General features: G+C 35.7%; 1 long non-coding RNA gene across 2 annotated transcripts; it reads right to left on the reverse strand.

The window, feature by feature from the left end:
* Positions 1-227: 227 nt before the first annotated feature.
* Positions 228-1,582, reverse strand: LOC144342133 (uncharacterized). 2 transcript variants are annotated; one of them, XR_013418702.2, is made up of 2 exons: positions 1,548-1,582; positions 228-557 (listed from the first exon to the last, which is right to left on the reverse strand). It is a non-coding gene; the product is annotated as an uncharacterized LOC144342133 (long non-coding RNA). The 2 variants fall into 2 exon arrangements; XR_013418703.2 differs by lacking the exon at positions 1,548-1,582 and adding an exon at positions 765-819.
* Between the last annotated feature and the right edge of the window lie 16,235 nt (positions 1,583-17,817).

Below are 17,817 nucleotides of genomic sequence, written 5' to 3' on the forward strand. Positions count from 1 at the left end.
TAAGCTCATTAAGTTAATTATGCAGAGAGTTGATTTTCAATTAACACGTAATTGTAAGTGACATAATTGTGAACGGCATTTTTATCTTATCACAAACCAATGCAATGCACATTAAATGTAATATACTATATTGCAATGTAAATATATATTAAGATTATTTATTTAATAATGCAGAGTTCAGTGTTAATTAACGCGTAATTGTAATTGTGACATAATGGTCAACGACATTTTATTCATTATTCTTTAAGTATTTCATGTTGTTCTTTCTTGTTCTTCTCTTTCATTTCTTCTAATTCCACTTCATTCTTGAGTTGCTGCGGTGTTATCTCTTTGTCAAATCCCATTCTAAATCTGACCTTAACTTGTAAAACCAAATCATGTCGCTTTGCTCCCTCAAGTAAGCGTATTAGTGCATGTGGGTCACTCTTTGATAAATGTCCTATTTCACGTAACGTCTGAAACAGAGTAGCTGGTCGTCCTTCTTTTTTGAGTTTTTCTCTTGCATTTTTTAATGGGAGGTTCAAGTCCATCGGTCAAATCAACCATGGTCTTGAATTCTGTGAAAAGAATGGACATACACTATATATATCTCAGAAATCTCAGAGTTTCATAAGGTCTGGTGTTGGCCATTTTTATTTTGTAAATATCAACACTGTAGCCTGTAGGTCATTTGGACTACAACGGGTTTGACTGTCACTAGCTGCTAACTTAACATTGAGTCGTTTTATTGGTTACTAATATAGAGAAACAGAACACAACCTTACCGTCGTAATCCGTCGAGTTTTATATTTTCCGTCAAGAAATTTATATTACCACCAGTGGTGCATATCTAAAGTCATCTTACTAAAGTCATCTAGTGTTTATTTTTATTTATTAACAACCCTCATCGGTCATACTAAATACATCAATAATAAGCATGAGGTAATAGCTGTTTCAAAACGGTTGTTGGCGTAATTTTGGCGCGTTTCCATAATGAAGGACGGTCATACTGATACAGCGACTTTACAGTGTACCTCTCAAGGAATGGACCAGCTGATAATGGTTTATTTCGGAGTCAGACCTGGTTGTTGTTTCAGCTTGGTATACCAATGATTACTTAGACTTAAATGTATATAATTTGTCATGTTATCAATCGTTTACAGCAAATATATGTGTCAGTCAATCAATCGTCTGTAGCATAAAAAACAAACTGTTGAATTATAATTTGTTATACAATGGTAAAGTACCTTTTTACACATTTATAGTATCTAAATATGGTGAAAAGTACTTTGAATAGCAATTGTGTATATAATTGTTTGGTACTATGACCCTACTGAAGATTGAATGATAGTTCACCCCCAACTGTTTGAGTTGTCTGGCAATAGTAAAGTATTCTTCTTGTAATTCTTTTGTATGGCAATTGAATCATAATCCCTCCTAAAATCGATTCGATTGGATTTGCTGACAAAAATTGAAGACATTTTGGCGGAGAACAGTAAGCTTGGAAGTCTATATTTTGTAATATTTTCGAAAGGACAATGTTAAGGTAGCACAATGTTTTCACTTACCAGTATCAGCATCAATATCTTCTGCCAAATCTTGAAGATAAAACAGAAATGGATCAACTCGTGCCATTTCCGGTTTTTATTATACTATACTATATAATGCTTTACTTTATGGTTAGTACTTCCATTAACTAAAGTGCAATTACAAAAGCAAAGACAAAATTTAAAATTAATAAGTCACATCACGTTTTAGAGACAGTATTTATGACACAACAGATAAAGAGATAAGAACACACGTTTATTTGGCAAAACAGGGGGGGGAGGGGGGGGGCACGCTGCTGGGACCATACAAACAGTCTGAAATGCATAGCTGAAATCTGCCTAACAATGAGTGCTACCTAACTTGCCTAGACTAGTCCCACAGCGAGCCCCCCAGTGAGACGGTTAGCAGTGTCAAACTACTACCGCAGAAAAGATATAGTAAAGTACAGCAAATCTGAAAAGCTCAAAAAACAGTCTGCAAAAAACAGTAAATACTGACTCGTAAAACGTTAGCATTAATGTTAGTATATTAATATGAGAAATGAATAGCGGAAGCTGTAGGTCGATTATTGTAGCTGAAAGCTACGTGAAGTAAGTAGGTTATGTAGCTGTGAGCTACATGAGGTAACAGTGTTATCGATAGAAGCTGCGGAAGCTGCAACTACCTGGCAGAGGACTGCGGCAGCTGTCCGGAACTGGTAGAAAACAGCGGAGGCTGTAAACTACGATGTGTTTAGTAAATGAATATTAATAATAATAAATACATAAATAATAATTTTAAAAGCTAGAAACCAAATCTTGGGGGAGAAAGAGTATATGATAAATATACGAAGCATTTTCAAAAAATGATAAAACGGTTACTTTAGGCCTCGATACATCACCCCAGGTTTACAAAAGATCGAAATTGCGAAATAACGTTGCTCAAATTAGTGTTTTAAAACACTAGCAGAAAAGACTACAACTGCCGTTTCGTGGATATTTGCATAGTGTTTATCTTTGGAAGGAATTAAATGATAACATCTTATCTGTATACTCTGTTGTTGACGATTCTGATATAACGGGTGATAAGCTTCCAGTTGCAAACAATGCGTGTTTATCTAACGTCCATTGTCAGCATAATTGTCAGTCGAGAGTTCGTCGGAGAAACATGGTCATACAGTACTGATTTCGCCCAACCTTCCGCTTTTACATCGACCGCTTATCGCTTAATTTCCGACCACGCGGTCTTGTCCGACCGGAAACCGACCGCAATTTAATCGCGTTTTTTTTTTCGCTCGCTCGCTCATTGAAAACATTGACCGCTCGCCCAAACACTGAAAACTGGCACATGGGTGGTCGAAATGGTGGTTTTGATAGTAAAGTGTGAACATACAACTAGTATTAACTATTATTACATTCTGAACGACACTTCAAATCTAATAGCTGTATTACACTTGTATCGTGAAAGCAACTGAACTGGGACTTCGTGTTACGTGTTTTGGGTGCTTGTTCTAGATGTAATATTTTTATTTTTATTTTAATTAGACAGTTACGTGAAAAAAGCCTAGGTAACTCCTTTTGACAGAGCAGAGAAACGAGGAAATGTTAGTGATTAATTCCAAAAATAACGATATCGAATCCACATCGGTCCACGTCTGGTAAAATTTGACATTACATTTTTAGAATTAAGTTACGATCATTGAATGAGCTCGGTCTATACCGTATACGTGCCGCAAAAGTGTTCCCACAACAAATATTTTCGACTAAAAACGACCACATGCCCTGAAAAAATCGAACAGAGCTTGACATGTATGAATAATTTATTGGGCTTAAATGAAAAACGTGTCAAATTTAGTTATAGCCATAACTATTTGGTGGCCAGTCGATGAACAATTCAAAGTCCTTCAGGGCTGAAAATCATCGACGCTACTCTGGTTTACTTTATTTCACAACTTGCAGAGAAAACTGATTCGCGTGAGCTCTAATGTATCTTAGCCTAGTATTTTCTTTTTGAACTAAGTTCAAATTCCATCAGTTTGTCAAAATATATGTTTTTCAGCGAATAATTGTGAAGCCTGTCACAGCACAAACAACTATGTGAATCGACGCCGGTGATTGGATTGTACGACGACCCTTCAATTAGCGTCAAATATGCTTTGTTACAACATCATTGATTGGCTGAGAGTCACCTGATCGGAGCACGAACTGGGTCACAGAACCATATGGGTCCGTATTATCAACAGGACATTGCAAAATAACCACACCCACATTTTCAATCAATGTTAGCGCGGAAGTTGCCAACACATGTAAAAAAAAATCGTGAATTTCATGGATTCGAATAAAATAAAGCAAGCGATTGATGAGGATGATTATTAATATTTTCCCCGATGCTCTTCGAATTTTTATTTTTTTTTATTTCAAGGTAAGAAATGGCTAGCTGAAGTTGCATCGTCTTCAATGCGGTTGTTTCACCGCGAACAACTCTAGCTCTGTTTTGGGCATGGTTTAGTTTTGCGATGTAAAATAAATTATATATTAAAATAATAATACTTGATTAATTATTTGGGGTTTCAGCCCACAAATTACGGACATGATCTCCATGAATTACGGTCAATGTTTGTCTTCTCTCGGCTGATTGTCACGGTGTTGATCGACGCCCTTCCTAAACTCCGTATGGAGAAACCAACGGGGATCGACATTCCAAACAAACAATCGAAATTATCAACGAAAGACGAGATTTTTCTAGATATTTACAAACATACTGTCATGACAAACATATGTAAAATTAACAAATACACAAAGAGGTGTAATATTAGGTTTTATTTTAGGCTTAGAAATATTTTCTTTCACTCAGCCCATGCATGTAACTGCCATTTAGCTTTACGGTCCTTCAGCATCGGGGGAAAACAACAATAATTATACAAAACACATTGCGAAGACTCAACAATCAGGAAAGAAACCCCAGACAACCCTGTCGTACTTGTGTTGAAATACATTTTGTATTTCACGTCAGAATATTGTTTAAAATAAAATATTCAGTCCAAGCCAAATCGAGGTCAAAGGGTCAGGTTGCGTGCATATAATTATATATAGTTAAAACAAAAAGTATTTGAACTTTTGTCAGCTGTTCAACATCTATAAAAAACAGAAAGACAATTATAAGACAATGTGAACCTCGGAAATTATTCTGTTAGTCCGAATTTTAAATGCGCGCGAGCGAGCAGGTGGGCGGTGATATTTCGGGGTTTGCACGGTCGAAAATCAAAGCGGAAATTAACCGGTCGAATTCAACAAGTGGTCGCAAAAGCGAGAGAAAAAGGTGATTGGAAAGCGGAAGCGGGCGGGAGGTTGTGCGAAAGGAGTACTGTAACTTTGCACAACTTTCTTTTAAATCGTTTTATTTTCTAAGTCAATATTCTATTTTACTAATACATTTTTTTTCTAACTCAATGGCGAAGAAAAGAAAGAAAGCGTTGACAGACGAGGCAAAGAAAAATCTGCCACTCAGTGTCGCACTCTGACACAGCAATTTTTTTTCAAACATCGGCCATTTTGTTTCACCATGAAAACCGTTTTATTAGATGTCTTATCTGAGACACTTGAAGGATTAGCTTGTTTGTTAACTGTCAGCGTGTGCAGTGGGACAGTAATGTTTGTCAGAGGATTATCCCTCGTTGTTCGTTTGCATAACAATGGAAAACCCGAACGTTCCTGGAGTACGGACTCAAATGCCAGCAGTTTTCTTCATTTTTCGCGCTCGAGCTTGAAATTATTCATTATCTGACACTCTTTATGAGTTCTATGATATCAGTGGTTAATATGTTTGGCCATTTTTAGTGTATATTTATAATAATGCAGCAAATCTACAGTGTTTTATTAACCAAAACTGTTTTTCGCGTTTTTCTCGAGTTGAAATTTTGATCGAGAACGACTCATTGGGACCGCCGCCAAATCAAGTGCGTTCGGACTAGGACATTCAACCTCGCAGTTATCGTTCAAAAGATAATGATGGTGCGAAATATGTCTGGGTTTTTAAAGAAAATGCTTTGTCACAGAATAATAGTCTGTCAAAGGTGCTACAGTGTTTTGTCTTCCCGGAATGAATTGTGCAAGAACAATAAAATTGTGCTGCATGGCTGTCAGTGTCAGTCGACGTAGTAGAGTATTTATAGCATGACAGTGAGATGATGCCCTTCCCTTTTTGATGACTTGAACTGTGACTTGATTGTCGCAGTTAAAACGAATACGTTGCTGAGACCAGAACTTTCCCCATAACATTGAAGCCACAACAATGGGATACAACTCAAGGAATGCCATTGACCAATCATTTCGTTGCTCTATCATCAACTGTGAAGGCCAAACCTCACAGAACCAGTGTCCCTGGAAATAACCTCCAAACCCTTTAGTTGATGAGGCATCTGTGAAAATGTGGAGGTCAGAAGCACTAATTATGTCACTGTTCAGAAATAAGGGGATACCATTCCAAGATTTCAAAAATAGCCCCCACATACACAACTCTAAACGCCAAGCTTTATTCAATGTGACGTGGTGATGTAACTTAGATACAGAGGAAGCTAGTCTCAGCATGTAAGTGATGAATGATTTTCCTGGCAGGATCACCCTAGCCGCGAAGTTAAGATGACCCAGCAAAGAAAGTAATTGTCGTTTGGTGATTGTTTTCTGTGAAGAAAATTCAGAAATCTTAGCAATAGTTCTGATTGTCTTATTATCTGGTAGATAGGCAAGCATGTCCTTAGAATTAATCATGAGTCCTAAATACTCAATTTCTTGTACTGGCCCGAGAGTCTTGTGCATTGCCAAGGGAATGTTTAACGATTTGAAAATCATTGTCATTATAGCCATCGAACGAGCAGCAGTCTCTTCCAACTTGTCCACAGTAAGAAAGTCATCTAGCAAATGTAGGATAAATTTCACTTGAAATCGGTGCTCTGCTATCCAACAGATAGCTTGTGACAATGTATCAAAAATTTTTGGACTTGATCTGGCCCCGAATACCAAACGGACGAAAAAATAATAACTATTTTTCCATTTAACACCATGTAAGTGCCATACTGATGGGTGTAGAGGTAACTGCTTGAAGGCATCAGCGATATCGAATTTGCACATGAATGCGTTGCCATCTAATCGTTTAACTTCTTCAAAGGCATCATCAATTCTGATGTATGACATAGAATACGTGTCCTTGTCAATGAGCTCATTAAGACTAGGCACTTGTGGTTTATCATATGGTGCAGACATGTCAACACTCAGTCGCAGTTTCGTCGAATATTTGCCCTCAACCAGACCCAAAGGATTTATCCGGTAAACTGGAAATGGAGGTGAATCAAAAAGACCTATTACATATCCTTTGTCTAACTCGGTCTGCAATAAACGTGTAACAGGTTCCGGATTTCTCTGAGCAGACAAATTGTTCAAGCATTCATAGGAAACAGTTGGTGCGTCCTCAATGCCAGTCTTAAAGCCATGACGAAGGCCTGAACATAATTGGCTGACAAAGTCTGAATCTGGGTGATTAGTCAAATATTCTTCCAATAAATCAACTTTAACCGGTGTGCTAGGTGTAGGTAGTCACTGAGTGGTACCAGGATTAACAGCAATGGATTCAGGAGCCCTGGCTGCATTGAATGACCTGGGGCAACTATATACTGGGTGGCTGGATTTGCATGAAGTACAGGCATGCAAAAAAGGGCATGGATATCTAGAACACCCTTTACCGTCGGTATTATAGTTATTACACACTTCTTTACCATTTAAATAAGTCTTGGGGCGTCCTCTAACGTCGACAGTTGAATTAGCCTGTTGTTGGTTGGGTGCAAAGAATTGCTTACGTGGACAAAAGTCTGACAAATAATAATAATAATAATAATAATGAATTTATTGCATCCTTAGAAATAATTTCCATTGGTTGAACAGCAATAAAAGTAATAGTACTTTAGTAATAAAGTACAATACATATAAAATTAAAGTAAAAGTAAAATGTCAGTTATTGATATTTCTGATTTCAAATATTTTGTATAAGTATTCACCAACTTGTCTTATTAGTACGTCTTCTCTTGAACTCATAATATATTTAAATATCTGGTTATCACTTTTCAATTCTTCTGGAATACTGATATTATTAAATAGCTTTTGTCTTTCTGTTTGGTACCTAAGACATTCCATGAAGATATGTTCTTCATTTTCAATTTTGATCTGGGAACATTGCTTACAGATTCTGTCTTCTAAAGGTATTTTGGGTTGGGTATGTCTACCCTTCTCAATTTCTAATACATGACTGCTTATTCTGAAACGAGTCAATAAGATTTTATGTTTCAGATTACATAAAAGCAAATATGGTTCAAAAGTGTATGAGTCTTTAAACTTTATATACGTTCTCAGTTTTCTATTATCATTTGTTACACTCAACTTCCAGAACTCTACATACCTTTGTTGGATGTTGTTTCGTATGTTTTTTATTTTACTGTGTGGTAATTTTTGAGGTATGACAGACGAGGACAAGTTTGTAATATTTTCGGAGACCATGTTTTTTACTGATGTAAACCAATTTAAATTTTGTTGTTTTTGTTCTTCAAAGGCTTGTTTTGTAATATTACTGTCTGGTAAGGCACTAATACGATACCAGTATTTAATAAGATTTTCCTGAATATCTATAAGTAATGGGAATTTACCAAGTTCAGCTCTGCATGCTGCATTTGACGAGAATTTACTCACACCTAGTATTTGTTTGCAGAATTTCAAATGTAACTGTTCAATTGGTGTTTTGTCCCATCTATTATTGTCTAGTATGTCATGTCCCCAAGTTGTTGATCCATATAACAAAATTGGTTTAATACATATCTGAAAAAGGTGCATAAATGTTCTACAGTCAGTCTCTCTTGGCATTGCTTTCAACAGTGCACACATTGCTCTAGTAGCTTTGTCTGCTAAACGTTGTCTTGTTTCTTGGAACTTTCCATTTGATTGTAAAGTTATACCTAAATAAATATAAGAATTGACACAACTTATATTTTGTTCTTGGAATTGAAATAACTCTCTCTTTCTCATTGTTCCCTTTTTGAAAACCATAACTTTGGTTTTATTAAGATTTACCTGGAGTTTCCATTTGTGGCAGTATTCAGATAGTTTATTTAATGCAATTTGCAAACCTAATTGTGTTGTTGAAATCAATACTAGGTCATCTGCATAAAATAGAGAGTTAATTTTATAATTATTTAATGTTACCTGGTTTACTGAATCTTTTAATGTGTCATTCAAGTCATTAACATAAAGATTAAAAAGCATTGGACTTATAGTACATTCCTGTCTCACACCCTTATTTGTATTAAATATTGGAGATATTTTTTTGCCAAAGCGAATACATGTTTTAGTATTGTTATACATGTTTTTAATCAAATGATAAAGTTTCCCATCAATTCCGTTCTTTAATAATTTATAAAATAAACCATCCCTCCAAACAGTATCGAAAGCCTTGTGGAAATCTACAAAGCATGCATATAGTATAACATTTTGGTTCAGGTATTTATTAACTATTGTTTTTAGAGTAAAAATGTGATCAGTGGTCTGATAACCTTTTCTAAACCCAGCCTGATTGTTATTTATAATATTATGCTTCTCTGAAAAATCACATAACCTATTATTGACTAAATTACAGAACACTTTGCCTATACAACTGGAAACTGCTACCCCCCTATAATTTCCTGGTTCATCCTTATCCCATTTTTTAAAAATATGAGTAATTATACTTGTATTCCAGATGTTAGGATAAATGCCTGTATTGAATATTAAATTATACAATTTATGGAGTGGTTTAATTAGATGGTTTTTACTGTTTTTTATAAGTTCTGCACAGAACCCATCATATCCAGCTGATTTTTTGGATTTAAGTATGTTAATTGCTATTTTAATTTCTTTTTCAGTTATTTCAGCATTCAATCAATTATTTGATTGTTGCATATTTTCAACTATTCCTGTTTTAGTCACAATGTTTTTCTGAAAGTCTGTTAAATCATCTTTAGTATTCAATTGTTTATAGTATTCAATCCATTTATCAGGTGAAATTGGGTTTTCTTGATTTCTGTCTGAATTCTTTAACTTGCTTATAATTTGCCAAAATTGTTTAAGGTTAGTTTTGTTTAACTGTGTTAGGTTATTTACAATAAGGTTTTGTTCTTGTTTTCTTTTTGTTTTTACTATATTTTTATATTTTTTCTTTTTAGCATAAAATAGTTCTCTAAGTTTAATGTCAAATGAGTATTTGTTAATCATTCTTGATGTAATACAAAGATCTTTTTTCAATAACTTACATTCTTTGTCAAACCATCTCTTATTATGTTTATGTTTAATTTTTGCACACTTATTAGTTTTCCTGTTAAAAATATTGCCTGCCGCATTATCTATCATAGTATTAAAATCCTTAACTGCATTATTAATTCCTGTACTGTCATTAGAATAGTTATTGTTTTGAAATTCATTAATATTATTTTGAATTTCTTTAGATGCTAATTTGTCTTGGTAATTGAATTGTACTACCACAAATTGAGCACGCATTAGCTTTACGTCCGGCGGTGAGGCGCATAAAAATATCCGCATCTCGGATCGACCAGTCAATTTTGATGTTTCTTTGCAGTAACCAGGCTGCTGCACGAGTGGTAAATTCGACATGGTACTCGTAGAATAGTCTACCCACGAAGCTAATGGCCATGTCCGTTATGTCGTCTCGGTAACAGTCTAGTTCTTCACGTCTATGTGGGAAAACTTCACATATAATGGATTTATATCTGCCAAACGCAACCAAGAACTCGTTATGAGTTAACACTTTGTTGAGTCGGGGATCGGTATTACCCTTCAGTCGTATTTCATTCCCATGGCGTCCAAAATAGAAAGACTCTCTATACTTTCATGTGCGGGTATCAGTAACGTTGCTAGGTTGACATATTTACCTTGGGTTATATTGTTCCTCATAGCATCAGTAACTGCAACAATTCTTGGCAGGTCGTTTGACGCAATCCCAAATCTCCTCCTCGCAGGTGATGTAAAATGTGAGGCGTAAGGAGGTCCATAAACAGGTGTGCTTGAAGGCCCACGATCAGTGTGAATACGATCGACCCCACACGATGGGGCGGCTGCCATGTTGTTTACCGCCAGCCTGGTATCCGGTGTTTGATTTGAGTTGCGACAGCGTGCTGGTTGAAATAAATCTATTTCGCCTGGAAATAAATTGTCCGTGTTGAAAGTCGTAGATCTTCTGTTTGCACCAGTTGATTCCTGCTCAGGCAGAGTTGGGGGTTCAGGATCTGAATCTAATTCTGTCGCAGCATTCGTCACGCTAATGTTGGTAGCGTATGGGCCTCTTTGTTGCTGGCTATTTAGCTTGTACAAGTTGATCGCTTCTTTCTTGCTCATGGTAGTCGGTAAGAGTGTGCCAATGTCCTGAAGTTTTTGTCGAATTTGACGTACTGTCCAATTTTTGGGGTTTGTGGTGTCCAAGGCTCGCAAATTTGATGTTCTCGACGTTGATGCGTTGATTTCGTCGTTAGTTGTCCTTGATGAAATCATCCGGCCACGGCCTCTGGAATTTCTTCCCCGTCTCCGAGGAGCGTTTTCATCTCTGACTGGACTTTGTATTGGCGAAGGAGCACGGCGTTTCCGGCCTCGACTCCTGCCTCTATCAGTGGTAGAACTTTCCATTTCAGAAGCGAAAAGTATATAATATACAAGAGTCAAATAGACTGCTTCAAGCACGTGTACAACTTGAAGAAACTGATGACGTAGCAACATAAAGACGCTCATGAATATGCAAATAGTTGTGTCAATAAATATTGTCTAATATAAACATTAGACTCCCACATAATTGGTTGAAATAATTTGTGGATATCTTGTTAAATCGGCGTACAACACTGTATATTATTGTTATGTATTGCTTTTGTGTGATGAAATGTTCAAGGATACAAATGTAGAAAGCAAATGATCGCCACAAGATGTGTTTTGAACATTGTTCTATTATTCCCGTCATTGTACCACCTGTTTAATTGATATTGGGGGAAGAGTGAATGTGATGAAATAAACATAACATTATGTGAATGACAAACAATTTAAGTGTTCAACTCGCTCCTAAAAAGGGCTTTGAGTACAGCATACTAAAAAGACTAGAGTTATTTGTGTATATTATCAAACACGTGATATCGTTTATCGTAATGTAACAATATTGATGATGTAATACCACGTATACTGATACAGTAATAAAGTAATGTCACGGTATAATGTATTACATTTATACAAGCATATCGATAATACCGGCACAGTTATAGTTATACTACAAATGTGATACTGCCATAAAAGTCATGTCCATTAAATAATAATATACTATTAATAATACTGACACTCTTTGTAATAGTAGTACTATAATATCAATTATATAATTACTGCTAAGGTAATGACGTAATAAACATGTTCAGTAAATTAAAAATATTACTCTTATTATTAGTGTCATATTATAATATTACTTCATTTTTGTTTCAGCAATCGTACTGACAGTTTTACTGGTTACGTAATACTAACCGTACTGATACTGTAAAATTGAAGTTTTATAAATCGCGTAATACAGAGGAACTGCACAGTATCTGCTAATACGTTAAGAACACTACAATAGTGGCACTGTAATACTGATTGCACTAGTACAGTAGCACTAAAATAAAATGTCTTTATCTCTGCAATTATGAAACTAATGCCAATCGTAATGATATGATGATGATTTGATGCAATTATAGTAATTACAACTTTTCATTGATACAATGCAAGTACTAAAACAAAGTTGAATCACCGAGTGCCGGGGCTGTTATAACAACTACATCCATTGTTGGCTGAACTTTAGTCAGCCCATTGTATATAGTGTAATGCTACAAAACAAACGCAATGAAACTTGAATCTTATCTTCTCGTTCATGAGCCAAATGTTTTTTTGAATTTACATAAACAATTCTGCGATCAAGTACACATCACCTCCCGACAGCCATATTACGTTTTTGTTTTCTATATGGTATGCAAAGAGAAAATACCTTCTGAAAACGTCAGACTGGAGCGGACACGATGTCGACTGTCCTTATGCTTGTGGTCACGCGATCATTTCCTGGAAATTGTAGGTTATTACATGAAAACAATACTTCACTGTCGTCGATCCGCTCCGCTAGGATTGCCCTTAACTTGTATGTACGCGGTTTTCTGTGTCTCATGTAATAACCCTTCTGTGATTTTTTCGTTCTGGCTTGACAGCCAGGCACGTCACACCTTAACTCAAGTTAGGTGGTAAAATATGTAAATATAAATCCTGGGCCACCGTTGACACAGGAACAACGATTAGTTTCGCGCCAAATGTATTTCCTCCTACAAATCTATGAATAAAAACCTCGGACATATATAATTCTACTCTGATTAAGTGGGGCACAAAAGTACTATTTGTTTTTTGATATCATTTTTTAATACCGAGAAATTTGACCTGAAAGTTCGGGTGATTTTTCACTCATGTCACGTGTTTAGAGATGTGACTTTGTAGAATCTACACCTGAACGCCAAGCTTTTTAATCTTCTGTGTGTTTTTTTTGTTTTTGGCTGGGCCGATTTAGTTCATAATTGGCAGGCAGCTCATAGCGTCACTCTAGTTAGATGGTAAAATCCTAGCCCACCGTTGCCATTATAAAAGCCAAAAACAGATTTTTGAATAGCTTTAGGACTAAAAACCTCGGACATGAATGATTACATGAATGGGGGCTGCCGTGTTTGTTTTATTATTAAAGGGCGCTTACGCGCACAATCGTTTTATAGTGGTTGGAAGATATGTTTATCCCTTACTGTTGACATGTAATATATATCGGTTAATGCATGTTATCAAATGAGAAATCGTACTCGTTCAACTAAGATAATGTAACACTGGTATGTGGTATGTTTACGATGCCCATTATATTGTTTGTAAAATATGCTAGTACGAAAAGACGCTTTTACGTCTTCAATATGTGGCAAAAATACATTCAGAAATACTAAATGGTACTTTAAATCGACTATATACATGATACGACCTGGAGTGTGCCTTCTCACAATAATCTGTGTCTAGCAAACGGTTAAAGGTAACAACAGGTTTTCTATTTAATGTGACCATAGCATGTAACAAAATTCAAATATAGTGAATTCTAGTGATATTTCTCAAAATTGCTTAAAATATCTTATGAGGAGGAGATTTCTAATTAGTTTGCATTTCGAGCAATCGGTATGTATGCACGCCCTATGTGAAATGAAATACCCCTGCAATAGAACATCACCTATAAAACGTGCTCTATTCAAAACAAAATGATTTTATTTTTTTTAAAACACACTGAAATGTCAAATTTGTACACCAGATTTCATTTAATTGGTGGATTTGTTATATATAAACATTTACAGACGTTTATAAACTTCAACTAGCGATAGTTAACCTTTCCTTTGATGCTGGCTCGCTTTCTCTATTTAACGCTTTGTGTTATACTTTTACTACAACATTTTACTACAAAATTCGTACATCAATCACATCAAGCAATGGCTGCATCGATATGTATCGAGATAAAAACAAACATATAGCACAAAAACACAAATTCTGTTTGAACCATTTTGTATTTGAGGGAAGGTGGTAATTGATAACTTGATAAAAATATTGTTTTCACAATTTTAGAACAGGGTGTAAAATATTCTAAATGTCATCCTTGGAAAAATATGGGACTTTTGCATTTCAACGCATTTTTGTAAGTGTATGTAATAATTCACAATAATGTAGAATTGTAAATAAAACACAAGTTATTTACATGGCTCTGCAACATTGTATCAGTGGGGAAAAAGGTTAAAATCTATGCCAAAAAAATACAAAATTAAATTCTATTATCAAATGGTTCAACCCTTGCTCTCATATATGCAAATTAGTGGACTTTTCATGACCAAAGTTATGTTTGCGAACTATCTAAACTAGTTATAGGCAGCTGGAGATTTTGTCGACAAATTAACAAAACAAATAGTGGTCCATGAAATACATATGCACTATCAATGTCAGTGTTGTGGACATTTCTTTTGTTTTTTTAAAGCTAGTTTGCTTAATTTTAGGCTGATAATCATTTCACGAATAAAAACGAATATTTTACTTTTTATTCTAAAACAATAAAATAAACTAATCATTCAATTACACTATATGTTAGCAGACCGTGGTACTTTACCATGTGTACGCTGGTCATATTTTAGCGCTTTTCTATTCAATGTTTAACTTGAGTTAGATTGTTATTTAGTACAACAATTACGACTATTTTCTTTTCTTTGCAGCACGACAGCAACTCTTCTTCAGAAAATGAGAGAGAACAAGCAATTACTCTGTTTCAAGGAAGTTATTAGCGCTGATATACTTATATATAGAATGCATACGTTTAAAAGAATCATCTTATAGTCTAATAATATGCATTTCTAATCAAACATGGTCACTCAATTAATGTATTTACAGTCGTGGATTTCGGTCTTTTTGTACATAAAAGATATACAGCACAAGGTGACGTACAGACTGCTCCAACATAATTGAGACACAGGAAAGTCATACGAAATTGCAGTTACAGACCCTTTCATGTCACTGTTTGTTGGATGTTACTCCATTATTTGCGTATTTAGTATGTCCAGTTACTCACGTTGATTAATGCCAAACCGATGTATTACACTTTCATCATATTCATTGTACAACCATGATACTGAGAAATTAGATTATGCATTTAGACAGACTTCAAAACACTTTTTAGGAGTAGTACTGTCACTCGAAATCGATAAATTGGCTTTTTCAGACTGTATAGAACATATCATAACCCGAGAAAACCATCTCCTAGAACAAGCAAAACAAATTCACTCTACACTGTTAATTATAGAGTGGGAACTTGCAGTGCTTATACAAGGATGTTCTACATTGCCTCGCCTCTTATTCTGCACATCCAATCCTTTTCCTGTCACCACATTACTAAATAATTGGCAGTGTGTAATCGCTCGAAATGGTGTGGTATTGTGACGTGTTTTTGTCTTGAAATACACACCGTTATTTGGTGACTATTTACTGTATAGAGGTGAATATATTCAACTGAATCTCTTCCGGCTGATAACAAAGCACAATACTTATTTTCTTCCAAAACCTATAGACATATTGTTGCAGTTTATGCAACTCACCCACTGATTATTGTAACTACCAAGAACAAATATTGAATCGATTGCTTCGGCAACAAATATTGAAATGTCGAAGCAATGAATCTAGTCTGTATTTTAACAAGGACTATTAAATTTGAACTGCACAAAATCCAAAACCTTCATGGTGTTTAACTCGTTGATAGTGCATACAAGGCTGGGATACAAAAAAACATTCGCACTGAAAGCACAAAGAATAATAACAGCTAATGGGAATTATCAACAAGCTATTCAAGTCTGCGACAGAGGAATTAACGATAACCTATTGTCATAAGCGGGAGTCCACCCACATGGAAAAAAAAAAAAAAAAAATGTTGATTTGCAAAGATTTCATCTATATTTCAAAGTTGATTCAATGGATAACTAATAATTTAATAAGGATTCCTCATGTGTGCTTTTCGAAGATCGCAGTTGTCACAAGGTTCCAAAATACATATGCAATTTCAGATCATAGTAATGTAATTATTATAAATTTAATTCCATGAAGCAGGCAAATTTGTAATGATAAATATAACCTGGGCAGAATAATCCCATCAACGAATTGTGTTGAGTATGTGGGACGTCGATTCCCCACTCAAAGTGAAATGCACGTACGTCTGCTAATTTTAAGTGGAGTAATAAGGACGCCACGAATGTCAACGAACCAACTAATTGCTTACTGAAGAGGATATACATGCTAATTGTCTGTTATGCTAATTCATGCATGGTATTTAATGAATGAAAATATATTGTCAATGTCTTTCCTGCCACGCAGTTGCTAAATGTGCACATCATTCGTGCGTCGGAAGACCCGGCTCTTTTATCCTTTGTCAAGAAATCGCCATGAATGCAGTCTTCTAGTGGATGTCACCAATGGTTTTGCGAGCGTGTGTGTCGAATTCGTGTACATTTCCAAACCTGGTCACCCCAATAATGGGTAAAGAACCCACAACACAAGGCAAGGCATTTTGGTCCTCCTTTGGCTACCATTATTAATTAACTAAAAACAAGCCTTGTGACATTTGATGGCAGCGGTGGGATACATTGGCATACAATTTGCATCAAAAAGTGGCGAATGTGCAGTCTATCAACAATATTTGGATAAAAATACTTAAAATATTGAGGTTGATCACTTTTCGTCTTGAGTATCACGAATTGGCACTACATGAGCAGTGAATAACATTACGGCGGCTCTGATGGTTCCTAACCCTAATAGGCAGTTCAGTTTAGTTCAACTTTGTACGGTTTAGTTGACTCCTCGTCTTAATATCCTGTTTACTTCTGGCCTTGGAGGTGTTAGTCTTTGTCCCACAGGTATTATTCTCCGTTTTGCACGAATATGGCCCATGAATTAGAATTGGCGGAAGTTAGGAAGTTGAGGGAAATAGCAAAAGAGTTAGGTTATCATGATGAACCTGAGTTAAATATGTTAGGGACAGAATAACTGCAACACAGGCTAGGGAACGGGAAGAAAGGTTAGAAAAGAGGGCAGAGGAGAAAGAAAAGGCACAAAAAGAACTTGACATGAATGCAGCCCAGGCTGAAAAGGAATTGGCATATGAACATCAAATTGAACTTGAAAATTAGCAATGGAGGAGAGGAAAGTGAGAGACAATACAATATGCAGGTTGACCCAGGAGGGAATGTGAAACCCAAGCTTGAAACCACTGTTAACACTAAATACCCTAGGTTACCCGAGTATAAAGATGGGGAAGATATGGATGCCTTTATGAATATATTTGAAACATTTGCAACTGTAAATCAATGGCCAAAAGAGGGTTGGGGAGTTAACTTCTGTGCCCTACTTACAGGTAAAGCGTTGACAATTTATAATACTTTGTCAAAAGAGGATGCCCAGAAGTGGCAAATTATTAAACAAACTTATTTATTGGCTTATGATTTGAATGAGGAGGGCTTTCGAACGAAATTCAGACAAGAAAGACCCGGCAAGTTTGAATCTGCCAAGCAGTTTGTGATGCGTTTGAAGAACTATTTAAAACGTTGGGTTGAGTTGTCAGGGGTCGATAATACAGTTGAGTGGTTTGTAGATTTAATTTTGCGTGAACAATACTATATTACTTGCAATTCGGATT

Source organism: Saccoglossus kowalevskii, chromosome 12 (assembly GCF_978046115.1).
Source record: "Saccoglossus kowalevskii chromosome 12, keSacKowa6.1, whole genome shotgun sequence".
In the NCBI taxonomy this organism is placed as follows: Eukaryota; Metazoa; Hemichordata; class Enteropneusta; family Harrimaniidae; genus Saccoglossus; species Saccoglossus kowalevskii.